At 51.6% G+C, this 25088-nt stretch overlaps 1 protein-coding gene and 1 long non-coding RNA gene across 3 annotated transcripts in view; one reads left to right on the plus strand and one right to left on the minus strand.

Moving 5' to 3' along the window:
- The window catches only part of PEBP4 (phosphatidylethanolamine binding protein 4), a 209446-nt gene that overhangs the window by 16397 nt on the left and 167961 nt on the right, over window positions 1-25088 (minus strand). The gene's annotated exons all lie outside the window — the stretch shown is intronic.
- LOC115290004 lies at window positions 13636-14383 on the plus strand. The gene is made up of 2 exons (XR_003907911.1): window positions 13636-13700; window positions 14271-14383. It is a non-coding gene; the product is annotated as an uncharacterized LOC115290004 (long non-coding RNA).

Below are 25088 nucleotides of genomic sequence, written 5' to 3' on the forward strand. Positions count from 1 at the left end.
ACACCTGGCTTCCTCACCTGGACCCCTCCTCCTTGGCCTTCCCCTCCCCCTGGATGCTGCTGCTCTTTAAGATGGGCTCAGCCCAGACAAAACCTCCTTTCCCTTACTATAGCTAAGACAGACTGACATTTTCAAAAGGAGCTTGTCTAAATGCTAAGGTTAAAAAAAGGAACTAATTATAGAAATTACAAATATAAACAGTGTAGGAATTGTCAGGTTTCTGATCCTCAAGAACACCAAAAAGCCCAAGATGGCTTTTTCAGAGTATCAGGACAGGAACACCTGAGGTGTTAGGGCAGTGGGCTTAGGAGGATGTCCAGGGCCCTTCTAAGTGCTGGAGAACAGATGACCTTGGGGAAGCCACTCTTTTTCTTATTTGCATCCTTTGGCAAGGGGAGGAGAGGAAGAGGTGGAAGATTGCCTAGTGGGACCCTTAAACCCACAGGATATAAGAACAATTTCCTCTTTTTCTTAGAAGCTGGTCCCCAATATGTGTGTGCTTGCATGTGTGCATGTGTGTGTGTGTGTGCATGCAGGGTGTGTGCACAACTGCCTGGCATAGGAAGGCACAAATTATTCTAATTGCAGAGAGGAAGCTTGAGTCTATGGATGCTTTGGAGGAACTTCTGGGTTTACAGACATTAGTTGGGAACTGGCATTTGAGATGCTTAAGAAAAGGTGAAACTCGACCAAGAGTCAGAGAGTCACATTCTTGGCCCAGGCTGAGACAGACAATCTTATCAGACTTGTTCTGGCCAACTGGTCTCTGGTCAAGTAAAGAGCACAGTGCTGGGAGCTGGAGTCTGCTCCTGCTAGCATGATCTTACATTTGCAATGAGCTTTCAGGATTTATTCTCCAGGGCTCCGTCCAACTGATGGATCAATCTCACAGCAACCCTTACATGTCGAGGGCTGAGATCAGTCTCCCATCTGACTGGAAAGAAACCCAGAGAAGTTTTCACCTCTCAAGGGCAGGGAGTGCATCCTTCCAATCTTTGTGACCCTTAGATGCTTTGCATCTAGGATTAGTAGACACTGTCAGTGCTCTGGCTCATTCCCTGGCCCTTGCCACTTTGGAGCTCTCTAGCTCTACTTCCAATCTGCTCCTCCTGGTCCCAGGGCCAACTCTGGCCTCCAGAGCCAGCTTCTCCACCTGCAAGATAGGGCAGACCTTCTGGGGGGTGGGGTTAATATCCCTTTAGAAGCTATTGTTCCTAACCAATGGTTGATGGGAAATGAGGCATAAATACTCCAGCCCCTCACCTCTTGGGAGGAATGATGGAGTAGCATACTTCAATCCTGGCTCCAGGGACCCATAGTGGTACTGTTTGCTCATGAACCTTTACTGAGTGCCTTCTTTTTTCTCTCTTACCCTCCCCTCTTGCTGGTGCTTCCTTGTGTTCCAAAATGCACTACTTGCACTAGACTCCTTGTCTCAGACTCCACTTTGGGGGAACCCAAGCTAAAATAGTAAGTCCAATAGATATTTGTGGAAGGAGTGGAGCGATGCATGAAGGCTTTGTCTAAGGTGTCACAGGTAGCTGGCCTTGATGCCAAGACTAGAAGCTTCTACTCCTGACTCTGTCCCATCTCTTCCGATGGGACCACACTGCTACTGTCTGGACCTGGATCTGTCTGCCCTTCTGGGCCAGGTCCCAGAGGTCCTGGATATAGTAAGCCCTTGGAGTACTACAAACAGATGACCCAACTAGATGGAAATCACCTCTATATTTTGTTTCTTGTCCATGGGGACACCAGAGAGCTACATTTCCTGAGAATCAAGGGTCCAGAGGCACCCCTTCCCCAGACTGGAGAAACCTTAGGTAAAGGCTTCTTGAGACTGGTGGCCAGATTTGGGTTGTGAGGTCTGGTGGCTGGGGAAGAGGCCTGGCTCAGCACTGGCCCCAGCACGGAGGCCAGCCCAGTTTCTTCATTCCCCTTCAATTACCTACAGGCAACTGTCTGCCCACCTGGGTGTTTGTGGAGGCCCCAGGTACTGGGGCTTGCTGGCCCCTGGGGTAGAGGGTCAGCAGCACATTTCCTAGAGTCTGCTGAAGATGATTTAATCACTTCACCCACTTCTTCCCATCTAGACAGGAGGATTCAATCACTTCTCCTGCCTGGCTGCAAACCTCAGTCAGACTGGTGAGTTTCACTTTTTGATCAGAGGGTGGGTTGGGGCGGGGGGCGAGGAGGGTTGTCAGAAGAGTCCTGAACTTGAAAGGTGAGTTATAGAAAGATGTTATGGGGATAAGGGAGACTAAAGGGAAAAAGGAATGCAATATCAGCAGGGGGAGGGAAAAAAAAAGGGAAACTGGAAACAGAGTTCCAGGCTCTCTGACACCGGCACCAAATGAGAAAGCTCCTTGCTGTTTTGCACAGCTGCCTACAAGCTGCCAAGTGGCAAAGGATCCAGGAAAAGGCACAAGATGGGAAAGTGCTACCCAGCAATCTGTGTATTCTGCAATTAAGAAGGGGTAAGTAAAAAGCACTCACAGCTCCTGGGCTCTGAGGTCTCCAGGGGCCAAGGCTGCCAGCCACCTAACACTGGCCTGGAGAGGACCTAGCCCCGGAGACCAGTACCTGCTCCAGGGGAGAGGCTGTGATCAATTAATTCCGTGGCTTGCTTTTTTGCCCTGAGGCCAGGGAAAGGAGAGGTGGCCGCTGAGGTAGGTAAAATGGGAGTCTATGGGAAGTGGCGAGAAGGAGTCACACACCTGAGCCCTCTTGGGAGCTGAGTGCTTCTAGTCTCCAGTGTGTAGGATGGCCAGTTATTTTGTGCACCAGTTTCCCTTGAAAAGTGTCAACATCGAAGACCTGATAGGCCTCTTCCTGACACCTTCATGGGCAGTGGGGCTGAGTGGTGCACAGTCTTGAGATAATGTGCCGGTGGGTAGCCTGCAGATTTGGTATCTTGGCATTGACTGGCAACAGGCCCCTGGGTTTTGACTCTAGTTTGGCTTCAAATCTGGAAGCCAGATACCTCCTCGGGTATCCAGATGACAAAACGGGGTGAGTTGGGGTGTGCCTGAGGGTGAATTATCTGCTTTTGGAGTAAGTAGTTACCCAGATGAGAGGAGATTTTCCCAAGGGTTCACCATTCTTCATGACACTGGGTTAAGAGGCAAGATTTCCCAAGGCCAAGGTCAAGGTTGTCAATGGCTTAAAAAGTACAGGCTGTCCGGGCACTTTGGTCCAGGCCCTTTGTTCCAGGCTGTGTGGAAGTACATGTGGTTTCCAAATAAGTCAGTGTGTTGCACCTGTGTGTATGTGATAATATCCAGCATGGAGTTGGCCTTCAGGAATGATGGCTGGGGAGATGGACAGACAAATCGATGAATGAGAAGCCCTGTGTTGGAGACAGAGATATGAATGAGACCCATTTTATGGTATTGAGGAACTCATGATCTAGTGAGAGAGATAAATCACCAAAGAAATAACTCTACTACAGGCCTAAATAATTGAAGTCTGTGAGAAGTACTGGAGGAGCATAGAGAAAGGAAGTTTTAACTGCTTGGGGATAGTGATCAGGGAAAGCTACTGAAAGGAGGTTATACTCTCTCTGGACCTTGAAGGATGTGTAGGAATTTTTTAGTTTTCCAGTGGATTGGATAGGGGAGCGGAAGCTTAATTTGAGGGAACTATAATAAGAATGTATACATATACAAACAAGATGTGAAAAGGACAGAGGGGTCTGGAAGAAGCTCAAAATAAGTCTGGAGATACAAGCTGGGGTTTGGTGTGAATGGCAGGCAGTGCTCCTGAAAATCAAAGCCACCAGCAACCTTCACTTTGGGTTCACAGCCCCTAGGCAAGACTTCTTCCATATGCTTAGCAACTGTGTACCCAGAGTCCTCAGAGTGGGCCAGTAGAGCTGTGTCCGGTCAAGAACGTGTCTGAGGGGGCCCGGGCCTTGGAGCACTACCCATGTGGCAGGTCAGAGCTGTGTGGGGCTGAACTCCACCACCACGGCTCATTCAGAGCAGGGAAGTCTGGGACTCCAAACCCAAACACCTCCCTCTTACAAATGATAACTTTGTTTCAGATCATTAAATTACTATATGCTCAGTGTAGAAGTTTTAAAACACAGAAAAGAAAACAAAATACTAGAAAGGAAAAGAATCTCCCAATTGTTCTGTGTAGAGATAACTGATCTGAGAACAAAGTACAGGGGCCAGCTTTGAGCTTCTGGTGCTTCTGGGGCCCGCACTGGCTGGACGCCTCTCTGACCTCCTGCCAAGGAAACTTGCCTGAGTGACCTTTCTGTCTCTGAAACTCAGAGACTGGTTTAGACCTCAGGAGAAGGTGGACACACTCCTCTTTGCCCCTTGCCTGTCACAGGTCACCCATTCTCTGGATGCAGCTCTGGGGTAGGGTTAGAGAGGGGGAGTGGGAGGGAAAACGGGATAAAGAACAATGCATGACCTGCTCCACTTAGAAACAGACAAGGTATACTAAGATAGTTTGAAAGCAGTATCATGAGTCCGTAGCCAAATCTAATTATTATGCATCAATGTCAGTTTAGACTGAAGATGGCCATTTCCGGATACCTGGAACAAAACCTGACGCTTCAGAAGCAACAGGTCTCTGGAATGCCTCAACTATCTGGAACCATGCAGAGAACTGGATCTTCCTCGTAAGCACATTTCCCTGATCCCTTGAATCATATCCTTTTAGTTCCCCAACTCCTCTCATCTTAACTATTTTGGTTAGTGGTCTTATTAAACACTAGTTCTTATCTTCTTAAACACACACGGAGACAACCTTATGTAATTTTAAACATCACTGTGGTTGTCACAGTGAATAACCAGTTTTGCACCCTGCTATAGCACCAGACTGTGATGCTAAAATACAAATAAAACGAACAGGCCATTTGGCCTTCCGCCTGCTCAAACCTCCTTAGGAGCCAATAATTTAATATTTATGTGGTCGTGGTCACCACATAAAGAAAGGGGAAACACCTCTTGCTGGGTGCCTACAATGCGTGGGCACTCGGCCAGTGCCAGCGTTTTTACATAGGTTAGTTCCCTCTGGTTCCCGCCTTTCTGGACATTTCCTGCTAGGAGGAGTGACCCTCTGGAGACCCAGCACCTGGAGGCCGGAGGCTGCCTGCCCTGCTGGAGGAGTGGTGATTCGTGGTCTGAGTTTTGGCAGCTGCAGGAACTAAGGAGCTGGTGTCATCCAGTTAAAAACAGCCCCACTGCGTTAGTGACTGAGCCGTTAACACAGCTGGCTGAAAGGGCAACCTGGGCTTCAGTCCAATGTCATGACCAATTAACTACAGGACTGTGAGCAAGATACTTACTTTCTTAGTGTCTCAGTTTCTGTACCTATGAAGTGGCAATGATAACGATCCTGCCCCGTCTCCCCACGGAGCTGTTGTAAAGATGAAATTAGGAAGTGGAGTATTCTCAGGTCCCACAGTACTGCCCCAGTTGCAGGAGTCATCATGGCCTCCCTTCCCCAAGGCTGCCCTCTAGGGGTGGGGGTGGGAGGGGACGGGAACCCATCCTGCCTGCTCCCTCTTGCTGTGGCAGTCCTGAGAAGTCTCCCGGCAGGGTCAGTCTCATGAGGCTGGCGGCTGTGCTGTGGGCTCAGAGGTTGCTCAGCTGTGACCGAGGGCCCATCCTGCTGGGTCTGCACTCACCCGGGGTGCACGGAGCACATGGCACATAATGTTTATTAATATGCCTTGATGAGGGGCATTAATAGCTCCTCATGACACCATCTGAGTCCGGCCTTTTTTCTTTCCCTCCTCACTCCATTCTCTTCACATCCTCCCCCCACCCCCCCACAGAAAGCAAAGGACAGGAGGGAGAGCTGTAGGCATGAGGGGCTCTGATGGAAGTCCAGCCACAGGAATGGACGAAGGATCCTGGGTGAGGGAGGCAGGAGGGTGCTGGGGCTCTGCTGTCAGGTGGAAACTTGGCCAGAAACTGCTTGGAGATGGGAGTGAGGGAAGCAAAACAGCAGCAAGACATTTCCAAAACTGGTGGGGAGGAAGGGGAGCAGCAGGGGCTGAGAAGGGAGCCCAGGAGCCTCAGAAGCTGAGGAGGAGCTGGGTTTCTTCATGGGAGCAGGGAGAGAAGCAGACAAAGTCTGCAGGTCATTTGCAGGCTGGGTCTGGGGGGGGAGGGGGAGTACTGGGGGGTGGCAGGGTGAGAGTCAGAGAAGGGGAGAACAGTGACTCACACTCAATCACAAGCTCATGCATACATGCGTTCACACACTCATAGACCCCACATGCATACTCACATACACCCGTTTGCACCTCACACTCACATACTTGGACACATTTGCTCACATATACCCTCGCACACTCACATATATAAACGTTCACAGCCACACACATGCTCCCATACAAACACAACACACTTATATGCACACACACGGCTGTCATGCTTACTTATGCACATGCATACACACATGCACACACACTCACACATGTCCACAGTCACATACACATGCTCACACACATACATGCACACTCATACACATACACTCACATGTTCACACACGCACACTCACATGCTTACACATGCACGCTGATACTCAGCTCTCTGCACTTGCATACTTATGCACACTCACAGACGCTGATATATACACATGTTCACAGTCATGCACACACGTACAACATGCTTACATGCACACCCATGCATCTCACATACACACACACTCACAAACACAATATGCTCATAAAATATGTACTCATATGTGCTCATACATACACACACTCACACACTTACATATATACTCACATATTCACACACAATACACTCACAAATGCATATTCACAGTCCTACAGATGCACGCTTGTACATGTGTACACATAATATACATAGCCATACATAGTCACACATACATACTCACAAAGTACACACACACACTCACTCAAACCCCCTCTCCCAGGCTGCCTTGCACTGGTGGGCATGTCAGGGGCTGAGTGTGATGGGAAGACCCGGGTGATGGGGCACTCGGAAGGGACCGGTCATGAGGCGAAAGCCTGGACTGCAGGATTAGGACAAGTGGGTGTGGGAATCTCCAGGACAAAGAGATGACTGATGGGGACTGTTGTTTGGGAGTGGGGATGTAGGAAGGAAGGGGAGCGCTAGTGCGAGAGGTGTTCAGCAGAGTGGGGGGCACGAGCCCTGCCCCTCCCAGCACTGCAGCGTTGAGCTGCGGGGTGGCCTCCTCCTCTCTCGTGCAGTATAGAGGCAGAACAGTTGGGAAATGGGTGCAGTTAATACCCCAAACAAACAGGGCTTGGGAAACTGCACCCTCCGGAGGGAGTAAGCTATGTCCTCAGGCCTGGCGTCTATCTATGGTGGCTGCAACCCCAGGAGGGAGGACAGGAGACACTGGCAAGGGACAACAACCTGAGACAAGGACCCCGGGTCAGACCTTTGCTTCCCAGCTGCAGCTGGACCAGAGCGGGGCCAGCGGCTCCATAGTGCCCACCTGGCCTGGGGAAGGTACCACAGGGCTTAGGCATGACTGGGGGCACTGGTGTTTGGACCACTCTGGGGTGGCAGTGAGAGCTTTATCGGGGCTCCACTGGGTTCTGTGGAGTGGGGACCACCTTCGCCAATTGCTGGGAGGCGTCTCAGAGCATCTGGTTCAGCTTCTCCACTGGCTCCTCATTCTACTAGTCCTTCCGGCTCCTCTCTTTTTACCTAAGAGGTTTCTCACCACCCCCAATCCTGTCCCAGGAAATGGTCAGTTGTGTCTGGGCCATTCTGCCCTCCCCATGTGCCACCTAAGAGAAGCTGGTATTCCTAGAGAAGCAGGCCACAGGGTTGGGGACCTGGGGGCATGGAGCGGAGAGCGGGGTGCCCAGCAATCACAACCCCTCTGTGGCCTCCTGGGGGGAAGGCAGGTAGCAGTGGTGGGAGTCCAGCTCCTGGGCTCTGTTCTCTGCTTTCTCTCCTCCTCTGCCCTACTTTAGGCTTCCACACTCAGTTCTAGTGGGAAGATAAAGCATAATCCATAATTCTGGGCCTCCTCTCTCCTTCCTTACCAGAGGGCCCAGGACTGGTAAGATCTTATGAAAAAGAAGAAAGGAATGAAGAGGGAAGGAAGGAAAGAAGGAAGGGAGGGACAGACAGGTTTTCTGGAAAAAAAAAGCTTGGGGCTCTGGATGTTAAGCAAGAAAAGACACTGGCAAGACCTGGTGGTTCTGTGAAACCCTGTACTCATTAGAAAGTGTGACAATAAATAGAAATGATAAGTCTCATTCAAATCACATCTTGCTCTTTTCACAGGGGCTGACAGTGAACTTGGCCCTGCTGTCCTAGCCCTTCACTATTCAGAACAGCAGCAGTATCACCTGGGGGCTTGTCAGAAATGCAGACTTTTGGGTGCCACCCTGGACATATGAATCAGAATCTCCCTTTTCACAAGAACCTGCAGTGATTCACATGTACATTAAAGTCTGAGAAGCGCTGTCTCTGAGGTCTGCTCTCAGACCCTCCTGCCCACTTTCCCTGAGGTCTCTGGCCTGTGGCAGTAACTGTGGGAACCAGCCCAGCTCTTGTCCCTGACAGGTTCTTTCCGGCTTTGGAGCCCTTGGAATCACCCTTCTGAGGCAGCACTGACTGGTCCTGAGGTGGCCCCAGCTCTCAAGGCTGAATATTTGGACCCGTTAGGTTCCTAGGTGGTCAGAGGAGATGGGTGGACTGGAGGGGTTGGGGTTTGGCCAGGACTGGAAAGGCACCAGGCACATCCTCTCTCCAGTACCCCCTCCCGGAACTGCAGAAACAGCCCCCAGCTCAGTGACCCTCGGTGTCACTTGCTGTTCTGGATATCTGAGTTTCTGGGGTTGGGCAGGGCAGGCCCTCCTGCCAGTGAGGGACCTGTGTGGGGGACCTGGGTTCAGGTTGATGGGACTCCAGGGGGGTGTTTGACATGCCGATTGGAGCTCCTTTCTCCTTGATCATGCTGCTCACTCCTGACCCTATTTAGGGAATGTTTATTACTCAGGTGTTCAGGGACCTCTGGGGAAGGAAGAGGCAAGAGAGTATTGCTCTTCCTTTTAGCCTGTAGACGAGAGGGGGCTGCATGAGGCTCCCCAGGTGTGTGGGTCAGAGTCTGCTCTAGGACTCTGGTCCTAGTAGGAGGCTGCCACTAAGTGACTTCCTCAGGTTCCCCCCTCCGAGATGCCCAAGGAAAGCCGTCATCCCTGGCAAGATGCCTGTCTGCCTTCTAATTTGTTGGCCATGCCAGGGCCTGTGTGGTGGGCCTTTGAGCCCCTGCCTGTCTGTGTCAGGCCAGGCTCCTTTTTCTGGGCCAAGGGAACTGTGAATGTGACCCACTGGGGGCCTGCCAGGACTGGGGCTTTTTCTTTCATTCTGTTGTGTCACCTTTTACAGTGCCCGGCAGGCAAATGCCAATCTGGGGAGCTTGGTAATTACAATGCAAAAACAACCGAGACTGAACTCCATAAACAGCCTGGCCGCGCAGTCGGTCTGCCTCTGGAGTGCTTGGGGACTGCATAACCCTGGGGAGGAGAAGGGATATCTACAGCCTTCTCCGGCAAGGCCAGTGGAGCCTGGGTCACTAGGCTGCCCCCTGAGGGGTGGTTGTGTGTTGGGGGGCTCTCAGCTGGGCCTCACGGGCTGATGGCAAGGCAGGCAGAGAGCTAGGCTTGGGGCAGTTGCTGTGCTTGGCTTCCCGCCCTGTGGGGATCGTCATCAGTTTCCAAGTGTGTTGAAATGAGTCTTTGCACAAGCTTGAGGGCCCAGCAGTTCCAGGTGACAGTGCCCAGGGCCATGAAGAGATGGGAGGAAAGGGGACAGGGTGACAACAGGGAAGAATCCCAAAGAGGGTCAAGGGGCCTCCACAGCTGCGGACTCCCCCAAGCTTCCAGATCTGGGGCTGCCTATCCCGGACCCACGTGGCTGGACCTCAGTGGCCTTCTGCCCCAGGACTCTGCAATTCTAGGATGCCAGGATGATCTTGAGGCTATGCCACAGGGAGCCAAGACAAACGTCTCCCCAGAACTTTGTATTGTGAGCAGTCAATCGCCCCAGCATCCAAGGCTGCAGTGCACAAGCAAGGGGTCTTTAATGAACGCAAATGACAGCTGATTAATCTGCCTCCTCTCTGTGGGGTCTGGCCACGCTCCATTCGGCCTCCATGGCCTGCACCAGCAGGGTGAGCGCCAGCCTATTACCACTGTGTTTGCAGCCTAATGGAGGAGAGGGGCAGGCCTGCCAGCGTGCAGTCCTGTCACGCATGAAGGGCTGGCCCTGCAGGAGTGGGTTTGGCCCCGCTGGACTCTCTCACTGGGGGCCCCCCTATAGGAAGGGGGCAGACTGCAAGGAAGGATGCAAGCAGGTGCTCCATGGGATTTGTGCAAATGTGTTACATTTGGGAGGTAAGTGGGGGCACTGTCTAGACAATGGCGGATGGTTTGTTTTTGTTACTTGCTGACTGTGGCCTTAAGAAAGCAGCAGGTTCCTCAGATCCTTCGCACTGTGGGAAAACGCAGAGGGGGAAGGATGGGGGCTACAGAGAACCCCTCTTTCTCTGCCAGGTCACCTGCCCTGGCTGCTGACTGATATCAAGGCTTACTGCCCCTGGTAGGTGCAAAGTGCGGTGCATGTGTGTTGGTGGTTTACAGTCTGGCAGGAACACAATGAAAGGGTGGTAACAGTTGTGATGCATGCTAACAAGAGAATTTACTGAGGTCAGGGAGGGCTTCCTGGAAGAAGCAGATAGGCTCCCCACCTGACAGTGGTGCTTGGCGGGGAGAGTTGGGAAGGAGAACTGGGCACAGGGATGGAAAGGCCCCTATTTCCAGACTCCAGCTACCAGGTGTGGGCTCTTTTCAGGACTTCCTGATCCTGAGGCTCCTATCACTTCCTTGAGTTGCTTGACTCTTCCCTTGAGGGATGGAGGAGCAGGAGAGGGAGTGAGTTAGGACTGGAATGGAGGCTACTGACCTTCTTCTGGGCAGGACCCCTAGCTGAGAAGCAGAAGCAGACATCCCTTCCAGGGGAGAAACCCCTCAGTTTCTATTGCAATAAAGAAGGGGCCCCGAGCTCTCTCCTGCCACAGCCTCTAATGACGGGGTTGGGGTGTAATGAATATCTGTGTACTCATAAAACAGCCTAATGACCACCCTCATTTCATGGACCCCTTTCATCTTCACCTGTTCCCAAACCAGAAGGGACCATCCAGAGGGCCGAGGCCCAGAGCCTAGTGGCAGCCACAGACTCCAGTTGTTCAGGGGTGGAGGCAGTTGGTTCCTGAGCCCTTTGGGGGCTGCCTTTTCCTCTTCCATCCCTTATCTGTTGGAAACAGCTGCAAGAATTTAGGTCAATGGCTGACCAACCTTAGGAAATGGGCAGAGGTTGGGGAGGGAGAAAGCATGTACGCCCTGATTCTTAAGGATGGGTGTCGACACCTGCAACACGTGGCGCAGGTAAAGAACGTCCAGCACTTGCGGCCCGTGCCACGCCCCCTTCTGCCCAGGTACTGATAGGAGCTCACAGAATCATCCAACACCTGACAAGAGCTGCGCTCTCGAAGGGAGGGGTTCCGCTGCTGAATCACCAGCAGCACCTGTGTTTTGCTTGGGAGGTCTCCCGCTCAGGGACTAGCCAAGCCTGACCCTGTTTGGCTTCCTGGAGCTTGATGAGATCACAGCCGCGGGTGATGTGGCTGCAGGCCAGTGTGACCTGCTATGCAGGGAATATTTTTAAAGAGATACTTGCCCCTGTGTTCCCAGGATGAGCTCCATGAGAGGCTCAAGCTGTTCTGAGCCCCACACCTTTCCCAAATTTGATTGTGGAAATTGGTCAGGGGAACATGAGATCACTTAGGATGAAATGTGAAGTGGAAATAACCAGCAGTCCACTTGAGGTGGATGAGCCTTCCCACCCCTAGCCTGGGGGAGGGTGGGTGGGAGGAGTCAAGGGATTTGGGACTGGTAGCATTAGAGGGAGGTGGGATGGACAGTCTCCAAACATGGAGACAGTCCACTTTGCCTTCCCCAGAGCTATGGAACTGTCTGGTCGTGGTCTTCTGTCCAGACCCGGCACAGAAGCCATGGGCCACCATGACAGGGTCTGCCAGGAGCAAGAAACTCATGAGTGAGTCAGCCTACAGCCTTAGTGTTCCCATCCAGGTACTGGCCCAGCCCTGCCTCCAGGCCATTTGCAAATAACTGAGGTCAGTGGAGGGCAGAGGCTCCCAGGAATGCTGGTTCCTGTGCCCATCACCAATACCCCATTTTCACATCCCATCCCCTTGGAGACTACTGTCACTTTACAATGTAGGGCAGAAAAAGCACTGCTCCCAGGTCACACTCAGCCTCTCAGCTGGGGGCACCAGAGTGGAAAAGGAACTTAGGGAGGCACAGGTCTTAAGTCCTTGGTCTGGGAGGGTGGGGAGCCAGCAGCTAAGGTAAGTTACTTGGAGGTGGTGTCACGGTTGGTAAAGCAACGAGAACCATCCTGGATTCGTGTGGGACACTCTTCACTCTTGAGGCATTTTGGGGACTTTGTGCCACTGTATCACCTAATCGTCCTCTTACAAGGAGGCAGAAAGGGCAGAGAGTGTCACCCCAATATGCAGGTGGGGAACGCAAGCCCTTGAGAGGTTAAGTGACTTGCCTGAGATTACAGTCCCAATTGGCGGCAGATCTGGGAATGCAATCCAGGTGTCCTGGCCCACGCTCCAAACCTCCTGACTCACAGTCCAGTGTTCTTTTGCCTACACCTCAAAACAAAGGGGGCTGTGTTAAGGAAATCAGTTCTGAAGAGATGACTTGTCTCCCCTTTGCTGGAATTTCTAGGGTGACCCTGGAAGTGCTTAAATTTGGCTGAAAGGCCAGTTTAGATCTCCCTGCATCTCTCCTGAATCACATCCAGGCCTGGGGGCAGGAAGCTGTTCAGACAGGGACAGGCTGCTTTCTCTAGCACCCTCCTGACTTAGGGACCCTGAGTGCCATTGAGAAGGGGTGTGGGCTGTAGTGAGGCATTGCAAACCCCTCTTGGGAAGTGGGACCTGGAGAGATGGGGGTGTCCAGGTGCCCCAGGGAGGGCCCCAGGCTTAGGCTAGAGGCTTTTCCCATCTGAGGCGGGGGGCTCTTCTCAGGGAGAGCTGAGGGTCCTTATGAGCTTGGCTCATGCGGTTTCTCAGTCTCAGATGCCCTGGTCAGATTGTCTTTCCAGTCCAGCTCCTACTTCTCTGTCTCTGTGAGGCCTTCCTCAACTGCCTTTCCCCCAGGGCTTCCTCCCTCACACTGCGCTTGGCTCTGTCATGCTGCGCGGTATGGACTGCCTCAGCCTAGATCTGCAGCTGTTGGCTCTTCTGCCTCTCCTCTGGCCTTGAGCTCGCAGGGGATTTTTGTCCTGTACATCCTTTCCTGCTCTGGTGGCCCAGGGAGGATGCACAGTAAGTCCCCTCCCCCGGCCCCGGGGACAGGACTGACACACAAGTGCCCGCCTGGTCCTTGTGCTCCACACCTATCAGTGCGCTAGGTCAGCCTGACGGCCCTGCTAAGCAGGCAACTGAGCCTGGGGGAGCGCAGCCTGTCCTGGTCATTAGGTGGCAGAATGGGAAGTAAACCCAGGCATTTCTGATTTCAGACATGATACTCTTTGCCTGGCTCAATACCCTCTCTCAAATGTTCGCTTAGAAGAATGTGTGAGAAAGTGACAAAATGGATTATACATCTATGGAATTGACTCAAGGTATTGTTTCCTGGTTTGAAAAATGTACCCAGCTTGTGGCAGGAGAAGCATTTTTATTTCACTAGATTCTCCTTTCCTCCCTCCCTCCCTTCCTTCCTTCCTAGAAACATTTTTGCTGCAGTGAGCTGTAAAAGGGTCTTGGGTCATGCCCTCCAAGTGCAAGGGGCAGGGGCATCTCTCTGCCAGTCCAGGTGTCCAGGTGTACAAGCCACTCTGGGGGATGGAGAGAGTCCTGGGCACAAGGGCTGCTCAGTTTGGGGACAGGTTGGGCTCTTTGGGTCTGGAAAGCTATCAGATGCCCTGTTTATGGCCCCTGGTTGCAAGGTCTGTGACTCTGCTTTTTGGCCCTTCTGGAGTAGGATGGGGGGGAGGAGTATGTCAGTCACCCTGGACTAGGACAGTTGGTCAGAACCCAGTCACAGGGACAGCTACAGGACTTCCCTTTCCTTCCTGCCCCTCCTCGTTTAGGACAGCCTCCTCCTCCTCTGTTCTCTTTCCTCTCTCTAGCATCTTTCTCTTGAGTCCTCAGTTCTGCCCTCTTCTCCCTCCTCCTCCTCTCCTTGCATCCAGGGGGACCTCAGCCTTCCACCAGGAAACAGATTTCTTCAGACCATCTGCTCCTGCAGCCTGCCTCCTTCTGATCAGCACTGTCCATTCAATACAACATTCTGCAGTGATGGAAATGTTCTAGATCTGCACTGCTCTATATAGTAGCTCTATCCACATGTGGCTCTTGAATGCTTCAAATGTAGCTACTGCTGTAAAGAAGCTGAATTTTTAAGCACTTTATTACATTTTAATTAATTTAAATTTAAATAGGTACATGTGGCTAGTGGCTAATGAACTAGACCTCAGAGCTCTAAGTGATACCAAGTACTTGACTCTGGAGAGGTCCTTGGGGGCACTCCCCCACCCTTGTGCAGGCCTTGCCTCATCCCTTAAGTGCCTTTATGTGGACCCAGCTTCCCTCCAGTAAGAGGGTCAGCTTCCTGACCAGTAAGAGGCCATGGAGGCCTGGGTTCTGGGCTTGGAGTTGGGTAGACATGGGCACTGGATCTCTGAGCCTCAGCGGCCTCTTCTACAAAATAATGAGGATGATTCCTTGAGGAAGGAGCCCAAACCTCAAGGTTTCTTTCCAGCTCTGAGTTCCATGCTTCTTCTGGGCAGGAGTCTGCTACCATCAGATCTGGGTGAGTCAGTATAAGCAGCAGGACAGGTGGTGTGTGTGTGTGTGTGTGTGTGTACATGCATACTATATGGGTGTGCACATGTGGAGAAGAGGACCATGAGGGACAGCAGCGGGGACTCTGGGGACCTTGCTTATCAGTCTGACCCTGCCTGATTGAACTGCCTGGGACTAGGAAAAGGGTTAAAGCTCTGTACTTAGGGGAAGTTTGCAGACTCACTCCACTCCTGGCAGGCATTTGCCTGCTCCTGGGCCCAGGCTGCTCTGATGATGCCCTACGCTTCCTCTTCTTCCATAAATGTCTCCCGGAAAGTCTTCCCACAGAGGCCCCAGGGGCTTTCTCAGGGAATGTATGAGTGTGTTTGCACACAGCCACTGTGGGGCAGGAGCCCTGGGCTGCGTGCATGCTCTCCCACAGCGGTCTTGGCCCTGGCATTGGAGGGGATGTCTGTCCTGGCTTGGGTGGAAGGAGGAGGAGGAGCTTCACCTGGACCCAGGCCCTGGCTTAGGCAATGCTTAGATTCTTAGTTAACTTGAATGCCTTGGACACTCATGCACACACACACATGTGTGTGCATACACTGTGTAGGGTGGTATGTGGAAGGAAGATAAATCAGCCTTTGCTGTTTTGGCCTCCCTTCTAAGCTTCTGCTGCAGCAGATCTCCCCACATCTGGAGAGAAGCAAAGGATTCCTCAAGAGAGGGCTGCTCTCAGGCTCCTTGGGCGCGATGGAGGCTCCAAGTCGATGGCTGAGGGTGGAGGGACTGCTGAGAGGAGCCTTCTGAGGGCAGGGGAGTGAAGCCCACCAGCCAGTATATGATGGGACATGGCCACAGTGTAAAGAGAAGATGCCTTCTCTTTTGCTCCAGAAGGTACCTACGCCTCAGAGATCCCAAGTCACAGAACCCGCCTGGTGGAGAGTTGCAACAGAGCGAAACTGCCTGCTGGATGCCTTGGAAGATAGGGCACTGAGGGCTTGTGATGCAAACTTTCCAATCTTTAGGAACCTGGGGTCAAATCCCTGGCCTCCGCCAGCTCTCCCCTCTCTGACCTTTTGTCTGTACTAGATGGCACACAGAAGGAGGTGGTCACTAGGGGTAGGTGAAGAAACAGGGGGTTGAATCAGAGATCACCAGGCTTTAATCAGCTCTGAGTCAGAGAGACAGGTGCGAACAATGTCAGTGAGTCTTGGGGTTCCCTAAAGGCAAGAGCTTCCTGAGAAAAGAGAGCCCTCCCTGATGGGCAGCTATGAAGCAATAGCTGCAGACCAGGCCTCTCTTTGCCATCACCACACACTACAGGAGAACAGAGAGGCCACCACAAGTGAATGATTCCAAAGCAGACCTGCCTGGAGCCAGGGACCTGGACCAGATGACCCACTGGGTCCCTTCTAATTCTATAATTCCACACACAGGACTCACTACATCAGTGCCTCTTGGCTCTGTAGACCTTCACTGGTCCACTGAGAGTTTGGTGGGTGGGGGTGCCAGTGTGGGGATGGAGGATATGGTCAATCTGGGGTCAGTTAACTGAGAAAGGTGTGGGTACAGAGAGGGGATCCCACAGAGCCCTGCTGGAGTTTCTGAATTTGCGCCAGTGTTTTTGCTTCCCAGAAACAGGAAAGAGAGTGAGGATGGTTAGAAAGATCTGAAAGTTGCTTTTTGGTCATGCATGATTTTGGCAAGAAAGCTGTGGGGTGTGTTCCTCCTCTATCATAGCTGGCAGCCCAGATTTCCCACATGATGATGAGGTCTGGCTGGTTGGTACCTCCCCCACACGTCTCTGTGGGTCTCTGTGGAGCTCTTCTTGCTTTAGGTCTGTGGGCAGAGACCCCCTGTGTCATGTCAGTGCTCAAAGCACAGCTGCCTTCCCTAGACTCATGACCTTCACCTACCCACTAGCGCTGGAAGCTGTGCCTGCCCCAGCCCCTGCCTCTGTCCATCTCCTCCTCCCTGGAGGGGCGAGTTACCAGCCAGGGCAGGGCCAACAAATGCAGTATATGGATCAACTCTCTGAAATGGTCGCCATCTGCCTCTCTGAACTTTGCCGCTCCATCCCTACCTTTGAGCAGACTCCCCGTGTCGATGGATAGCTGCCGGCCCCTGTGCTTAAGCACAAATGAGCCATGTATGAATTCTAAGGGGTCTTTCTAAAGGGCAAACCTTCAGTGAGGGACACCCCCCCCTCCGCCTTCTGCATTTTACTGAGGAACCAATTCAGAGCCCCCTTCTAGGTAGCATGGGTCTGGAACATACTTCTCCTGATTCCCAGAGTGAGATGATTTATAACAAATTAATCATTTCATCTTCCCAAGGGCTTGGATGTACACTGGGGCTGGAATTTGGGAGAATTGATCTGGGCAGAATTTTCTCTTCTAAAATCCAGGTAGATGGTTCTGGGAACATGGGTGATGTTTAATAAATGCTTGTTGATTGACCTGTGTCTCTGGGTGACTCCTCCCTCACCTTCTGCCGGAAGGAGGGGCATACCTCGCAGGAGCTTGGTTTGCCCTTCACTGCTCTCACCCTCTAGACTTCGCTTCTTCTGGGCAGCCAGAAAGGATGCCAGGTGACCCATCCTCCCCACCCTCAGTTGCCACCACCAGGGTCACAGGTTGCTCTCACTTAGCTTCCCTCAGGGCTAAGACCTGAGTAAAGGAGTCAGTCTGTAGAGGGGCAGCCACCCTGACTAACTGTTAGAGAAATAAACAAGACGGTATTGTGCCAAGGGGAGAGAGGTTACATCAAAAATATCTCGGAAAAGAAGAAAGCCAAACTTTTATATGAGATGCATGGATAGGGGTAGAGAGGAGGAAAAAAAAGCCTGGGTAATTAAGTTAATAGGTTTCTTAAAGAATGCCCTTGTGAGTGATGTTCAACACATTCAAGTGTTGACAAGAAGGTATTGAACTTGACACCCACGCAGCGGGCAGAAGCATGCTCTCAACTCCGACACACCTTCTTTGTCTGAAACTTGTAGTAAAACTCAGCACTGGGTTGTGAAATCTGTCCCAGGGAATCCGTGCTGCAGGGGCTGCCGGGGTCAAGCCTCCTGCTTCTAGATAGGCTTCAGGTGGGCCAGGGGGGCCACCCTGAAGTAAGATCCTAAGATTAGGGGGACAAAGCCTGGGGTCCCCAATTCAGAAGTCTAGGGATGCTATTATGCTGTGGGAGACTGGGGGGTCTCTGAGGACCCACAGACAATTTGCAACTTGTGCGGGGTGGTCAAAGGAAGCTCTGTCCCTTCCCTGCAAGCCTCAGCTACCTTAGGGAACTTGGGTCTGAAAGCCAGGAACATCTGTGCAATCCTAGGGCTTCCCTATCATGATGAACTAATGGAAGGATCCAGATGAATATGGATTTTCCCCTTTTTCTTAAATTTATAATAGGGAGAGAGGCCCCAAATAATTGTTAGGCTGGTGGAAAGGAGGCTTGCCTTAGAGAGAAGTAGTGTGTGTGTGTGTGTGTGTGTGTGTGTGTGTGTGTGTATTTGTATTTGAAACCACAGGAGCCTAAATTACCATTCTTAAAACAAAGGAGTGTCTCTGTTGGGCTAGAGCTTGCCACAAAGGCTCCAGAGAAGCAGGGTTCTTGGCCTCTTTGCTTGCTCTGGCTTAGTGGCTTAGCAGCCTGCCTTCCTGCCCAGCTGTCATCCATCCCTCCCATCATCAACCATTTACTCATCTAGCTTCTCTTTCTGTTACGTAGGCACAGACTTATCAAGTGATCAGAGTTTTCAGGCTGGGACCTGAATCTCAGGGACTCCATCACAGTTATGGTGGCTAGACTGGTAGTGAAGAAAGGGTGACATGGATGTCTTTGTGAAAGAAATTTTCTTTTTTAGATGCTTAGCAAAACAGTTTCAAAATCAAGTAAACCTACGTTTATGGTTGTCTGGTCACCCCAAGGCAGCTCATCTTAAGGGAATAACAACAAAAAAAGCAGAATCAACACTCATGGTTCATGGGTTTCCAGCCTGGCAGAAAGAACAGCACTGTCCCTCACCTAGAGTCATATTCAGGGGCTATATATGTCACAGATGTGGTGGGAAGAGTGGGTGAATTGGAATTTCCTCTTACTTAAAAATGGTGGTCAAGGAAGGCCATCGCCTCTTGTAACTAGAAAGGCTGGGTGAGTTCTGTGCTCTTCTCCTTGGCACCAGCCCTTGTTCTGGGGCTCATTTCTGCATGGAGAAGTCAGTTTCCTCCCAGGCAATCCCACTGTTCAGGAAATGTAGCATTCTGGGGTTTGCACTCAATCTTAAGACTTTTCTGTTTCGAGGGAAAGGGAGCAATTTATCAGGTTTCTGCCAAATTCCCAGTGCACCAGGACCCAGTATTCAGGGAAAGGTTTTGGGTTGAGTAGGGGATATTTGTTAATTTACACTGAAATTTCCCATTCTTCTAGTATTCTCCATCCCCATCCTCCATCACGAGATATATCACTGCTATGTCTCTCCTTTCCTGATTGTCCAATCTGAGTTCCCTACAAGCAAACTGAAGAGGGTTAATCCAATTCCTCACCTGCCTGTTTGATGCAGGCCTGTGATCAGGGAATAATAGCCTAGCAGCCCAGTTCAGAACACTCTCATCAAGTTACTACTGTGCACAGAGCCAGGCTGGGGGCCACAAGGCTATAGTTCTTTCTGGTAAGGGGTGTACAGAAGTGCCTGGCTGGCTCAGTTGGTTAAGTGTCTTACTCTTGATTTTGGCTCAGGTCATGACCTCAGGGTCCTGAGATTAAGCCCTGCTTTGGGTTCTGCAGGGGGCATGGAGTCTGCTTGAGGTTCACCCTCTCCTCTGCCCTCCCCCACTTGCACATATATGCTCACTCTCTCTCTCTCAAACAAAACAAAACAAAACAAAACAAAACAAAACAAAACAAAACAAAACAAAAAGAAGTGTTCAGCCTATGGGAACCCCAGGGCTGCCTGCACCATCATTACAGTCCCAGAGAAAGACAACCCTTCTCAGGAGGCAGGAGGGAGCTGTGAGCGTCCCAGAAACACGGAGAAGTCACTTCCTCCAGCGATTTCCCATTTCCTCCCACTTCCCAGCAATGAAACTGGGAGCACCATAAGGACTTCTACGAGGAGTCAGTGGTTTGAGGGCCCTGGCATGGACTTTTAGCTGGGAAATCCTTTTGCATCAAACTGTTTGAAAATAATTTTTTCTTCCTTTGGAGATACTTGGCCAGAGTGAAGTAGACTTCTTAGTTGTGACAAAATAATGGCATGAGATCATTGATGTTGGTGTGTTTAATGTGTACGAATGGTGCTGGGCACACACAAGAGTCAGACAGCTCCCACAGCTGCCAAGAGGCTGAGGTTAAACTACAAGGCAGTGCCCTCCAGAGTGGCCACCTTGCTGAAGTCCTTCCTAGGCCACCATGCCTTGTGGGGGAGGGTGAGGGGCGGGAGCCAGGGTCCTGGCTATGGGCTCTGCCGTGCTGGCGGGCGGCCTGGCCTCAATACTGGCTTTTGGACCAGACTTCCCCACCCCTGCGTGGGAGGTGTGAGGGGCTGGAGCTGGGAGGCAGGAAGTGAGCACAGATGGGCTGCCCAGACAGCTGTGTGGGGAACAGAGCACATCTGTCCAGGGTGAGTCTGGACACAACCTCTATGCCACATCTACCTATTCACCAATAGAGTGTAGGCTGGGTTTGGATCTCAAATGGGGAAAATGATGGAAAAGGACCGTCTAAAGACAGAGGCTGGGCTAGGGATGGCTGAAGGGGTATGTTCACACGGAGAAAAGAATGTCTCTGAGCTCTGGAGAAGAGAAGGGACAAAAACGAAAAATGAAAGCAAAGAGATCAATTTGCATCTGTTCAGGATGGGCTTCTGGCTTTGCAGTGGCTCCTGAGTGCCCAGGGTCTGGTGTTCCCTCCCTCTCCTGTCAGCTGCCCTCACCCCTTGCCTCCCCATTCCAGATGGCCCTCCCTCCTTGGTGCTCCCCCAGTGTCTTACATTGTAGTGATTCAAGTCCCTGCAGTAGCTGCTCCCTTTTCTTACCCACTCGGCTGCAGACAGACTAAGAGCAGAAACCCTGTCTCTTTCATCATGGAATCCTCATGGAGTAGACACTCTGCAGAAGTTTGTTGAGCGAGTGAATGATTTTGCAGCCTAAACTGACACAAGGTTTCCTATTTAATCCCTTAATTTTCTCTAATTGGCTTCAAATATTGCTGGGAAAGCTTATCCCAAGTAGACACCCACAGAGATCTTTGGGAGATAGAAGCTGGATCAGACTTCTCATCAGGAATTTGCCTGTAGGCCTGAGGGTAGTTTACCCTTTTAGCTCTTTTCTTGGGAGGAGAGGAAAGCCTTTCTGAGCAGAGAGGATAGGTTCATTGTTCTAGAAACTGTACAGACTGACTTGGCATCATGGTTGTTTGCACGTCCTCACTGGGGAAGCTGCTTCTCCCTCTGTGCAAAGCTGTGAGCTGTATGGTAACAGCCAGAGAGGCAGGAATTACGGATGGGTCACTCAGACCTCTGCAGATAGGGAAGGCTGGTGGTTTCCCCACATCTGTGCCCTCCATCACCTCTTTCTGTCTGGTTTTTACAGGGTAATGAAAGGAGATGGGCATTTGAGTTCCAGCTCTGCTGTGTGGCTGTGGGTGAGTCATTTTTCCTCTCTGGGCCTCAGTGCTCTCATCTGTACCATGGGAAGGCTGGGCTAGATGATCTCTGGGATCTCTGCCAGCTCTTAATTTTCACAAATCTGGTAGGATGATGAGTAGGGAATGTGGCTCTTGGTGTTATCGCTGTTCCCCAAGAGCCTGAACTGGGGACTTTCCCTTGACTTAGAGCTGGGAGAGGGAGGAGGGGCCCCAAAGTCCCTGGTTCCACTCACTGGCTCCTGTGTTCATCCCTTTGCTGCAATGGTGACTCTTCCTGGATGAATTAGTCGAGTCCTGCTTGGAGTCAGAAGGTCTGCACGAATGATTCTTAATTGTTTCTCAAGCTTCTACTGCTGTTTTCTATCATCCAGTTGAGTGTAGCAGGAGTGCCCACTGGGAGGAAGGAAGGATTGAAGTCCCAGGGACTTGGGACCAAAATGGGACTCGTCTGTTCTTCTCTAACAGTAGCCTCGTTACTCCTCCCTCTGTTCATCATCGTTGTCACTGTCACCTATTATTAATATCTTAAACATTTATTGTTCTTCATCCACCCATGTGCAGGGCGTGAGTAAATCAGCGAGAAAATCTGGCTGCCAGAGCCTGCACCATTCTGGGTGTCTCTCAGATCAAGGCTGGTTTCCCCTAACCTTACCTAGAGAAATTAATCTGACCCTCAGTAGGCAATGGGGCCACTTGCTTAGCGTCCCTCTTTGTGAAAGTGCTCTCCTCCCTGGAGGAAACGCATTCTCATTCCAAGCTGCTTCTGCTGCTGCACATGTGTGTCCTATTCATCTTTCAGCCCCCACAGCGCCCCCAACAGGGCCCCAACGAGAGGTGCTCCCTAAATGGTTATTAATCATAATTATTCTAGTGATGTCTCACGATAAATTCAGTAGGGGAAGTGGGCTTCAGTGTGCAGGGAGCCGCCGAGCTGCCATGAGCTGGGAAACATATGTAACTCCTCACCGGGGCATTTCCCCTGCTACTGCCCAGAGTCCTAGGGTTACAAGACTAAGTGTGAGATTGTTTTGGAGGCTGGGAGGCAAAGACTCAGACAGGAGGTGAACAGCTGGCGCCTCCTTCTGGCCCGGTAGGGCTGGAACAGGCCTGGGGAGGGCTTGTGAGCCAACCCTAGCCCCTAGGCTCCCAGAGAGGGACCCTCCCTGCCTTAGGCCCTTCACCAGAGAGAGCCCCACTCAGGAGAGCCAATGGAGGGTGAGGGAGGATGTTATGTAACCAGTTCACCTCCTTGTCAAAACTGGTGACTAATTCAGACTGTCTTGGCCAGATTGGCTCAGCAGCTTTCCTGGGAGCCGCATGAGACCTCGGCCAGTTTGTGGCTGGTTCTCACATCCTCTGCAGGATAGATCTCAGCTTCTTCATTGACTTTGGCCCCACCAACCCCGACCGCTGTCCCAATGCTACTCTTCCCCATGCAGGCCTTGTCCATGTTAGTCCACTGCCCCCACTTTCATGTCCCCTCCTGGCTTGCAAAAACAGGCTAGGAAGACAGTTAATTTACGCCCATCCCCAAGAACCATTTGCCCAGAGGCTTGCTGAAGCCCTTTATTTTGTACTTGGTGAGAGATAAAGGAGTTAGGGTTTGCTGACCTTGGACAGCTTGGACAGCTGGCCAGGCTGGGGAATTTTGGCTTGTGGAGGTTGGCACTGTAGGTTCGGAACTCAGGGCCCTCTCTTTCCCACTTCCCAAGGGGAGAGGGCTCCAGGGCACATCTGGCCTCACCCAGTCCCCTAGCCTTGGGGCCTTGGCCCTGCAGGTCGCAGGCTGCCAGAGGATGTCAGGAGAGGCCTGTGCTCACCGCCTGAGCTCTCACTTTCCTTTCTCCAAAGGAGAAAGTACCTGGTAAGCTCAGCCCATCCTTGCTACAGAAGGCTGTACTGAGGGTATGTGGGTGGAGGGCCTCTGCACTTATTTGGAGACAGTTTATGGAGACACAAAGGTCCTGAACAAGGTCCATAGCATTAATAATAATGATTGCCAGGGATTATTTTAAATACTCAAACATCTTCGGTGGTTGGGTTTATCCCCGTTTTCTAGGTGAGGAAACTGAGGCCAAAAGTGACAAGGTGGTTTGTCAAAGCTGGTACGTGGCTGAGCTGGGCTTTGAACTCACACCTCAGTGACTGGGAGGCCCTGGCTGCTTCTGACACCCTGCCTTCCCATGGCCTTCCTGAGGCCTTGAAACGCTTACACATCTCAGCAACTTCATGGCAACTGCCCAAGCAGACCCTGAAAATAACACTACCTTATATTCCTGCTGCTTCCTTCCACTAAGTAACACACAGACATGATCTCATTCACTCTCACAGAGTCCCATGTGGGCTAAGGAGGGGGTGGGGGTTGTTGACTCCACTTCCTGGGGAGGAAAGGGAGGCACAGTGAGGGATGCTGGCCTGCCCTAGATCACACAGCCAGCTGGTGGGATGGCTGGACCTGGATACCAGGCACTCCTGCCCTCTTGGGCAGTTATGTGGCTTGATGGATGAGATACAGCAGATTGGGGTGCTCTTGAGGGGTGATTCAGTGGCTGAAATAGCTCCAAGATCGTTGAGCTTGTACTGAAGGAAATCTGAGATGCGTACCAATTCAGTCCGTATGAGGGAGGGAGGCGGCTGGACTACCGGTTTCTCCCCTTGTGGCCAGGTTCCTGTGCCCTGTATGGCCTTCCTGTACCCCAGCTTCTCTTCCCAGATACCCTGGGGCTTGGAGGCAGCCACAGCGTGAGGGAAAGAACACTGGCCTGAGGTTATGAGGCCAGGGGAGAGTATTCACCAGAGGCCCCTAAATTAGTCACTTCACCACTCAGCTTTTCCAGTTTTCACACACAATATGAATAACTTCATGAAATAGACATTGTGTACGGAATGTTTCATCATAAATTATAAAGCCCGCACAAAGGGAAGCTACTGGTGCTCCCCATGGCTCTACTTCATTTCAGTAGGCACCTTTTTAAAAATGGTTATGAAGTTGTGGGTCGCACAGCAGGACTGTCCTGCTCATATGTCTTAACTTAACAACTGTGGCTTTCTTCACTTGGTATCCAGAGTCCTGCCCAGCCTGGTGGGCTCTAGAGCAGGGTCGGCAAACTTTCTGCAAAAACCCAGGGGGGTGAGGATTTGAGGCTTTGCCGGTTTTGGTCACACGTTCTTTGTTTACTTATAATTCTTTAAAAAATATAAGGCCATTCTTAGTCCACAGGTCCTACAAAAACAGGCTGATCTGACCTGTAGGCTGTGGTCTGGTGCCCCTAATCTAGCATAAAGGTGGGTGGAGGGGAGTTTGAAAATAGAAAAGCCTAGAACCCATTTAACGATACACCTTTGGACCAGCCATTCAGCTTCCTCGGACTTAGGTTATTGGCTGCCTGTGGCTGTAGTAATGCCTGTGTCAGAGGGCTGTGGTGAGGGCACTGTCTATGTAGTGTCTGCCCTGTTGCAGGCACCTGCTAGATGGGAGCTCATAGCACTGTTACTGTTCAGTGAGACAGGGAAGGAGCCCACAGCCTGAGCGGGCTTGCCCTGTCCTTGGTGAGGCAGGGGGACAGAAGTTTCCCAGT

Source organism: Suricata suricatta, chromosome 1 (assembly GCF_006229205.1).
Source record: "Suricata suricatta isolate VVHF042 chromosome 1, meerkat_22Aug2017_6uvM2_HiC, whole genome shotgun sequence".
NCBI lineage: Eukaryota > Metazoa > Chordata > Mammalia > Carnivora > Herpestidae > Suricata > Suricata suricatta.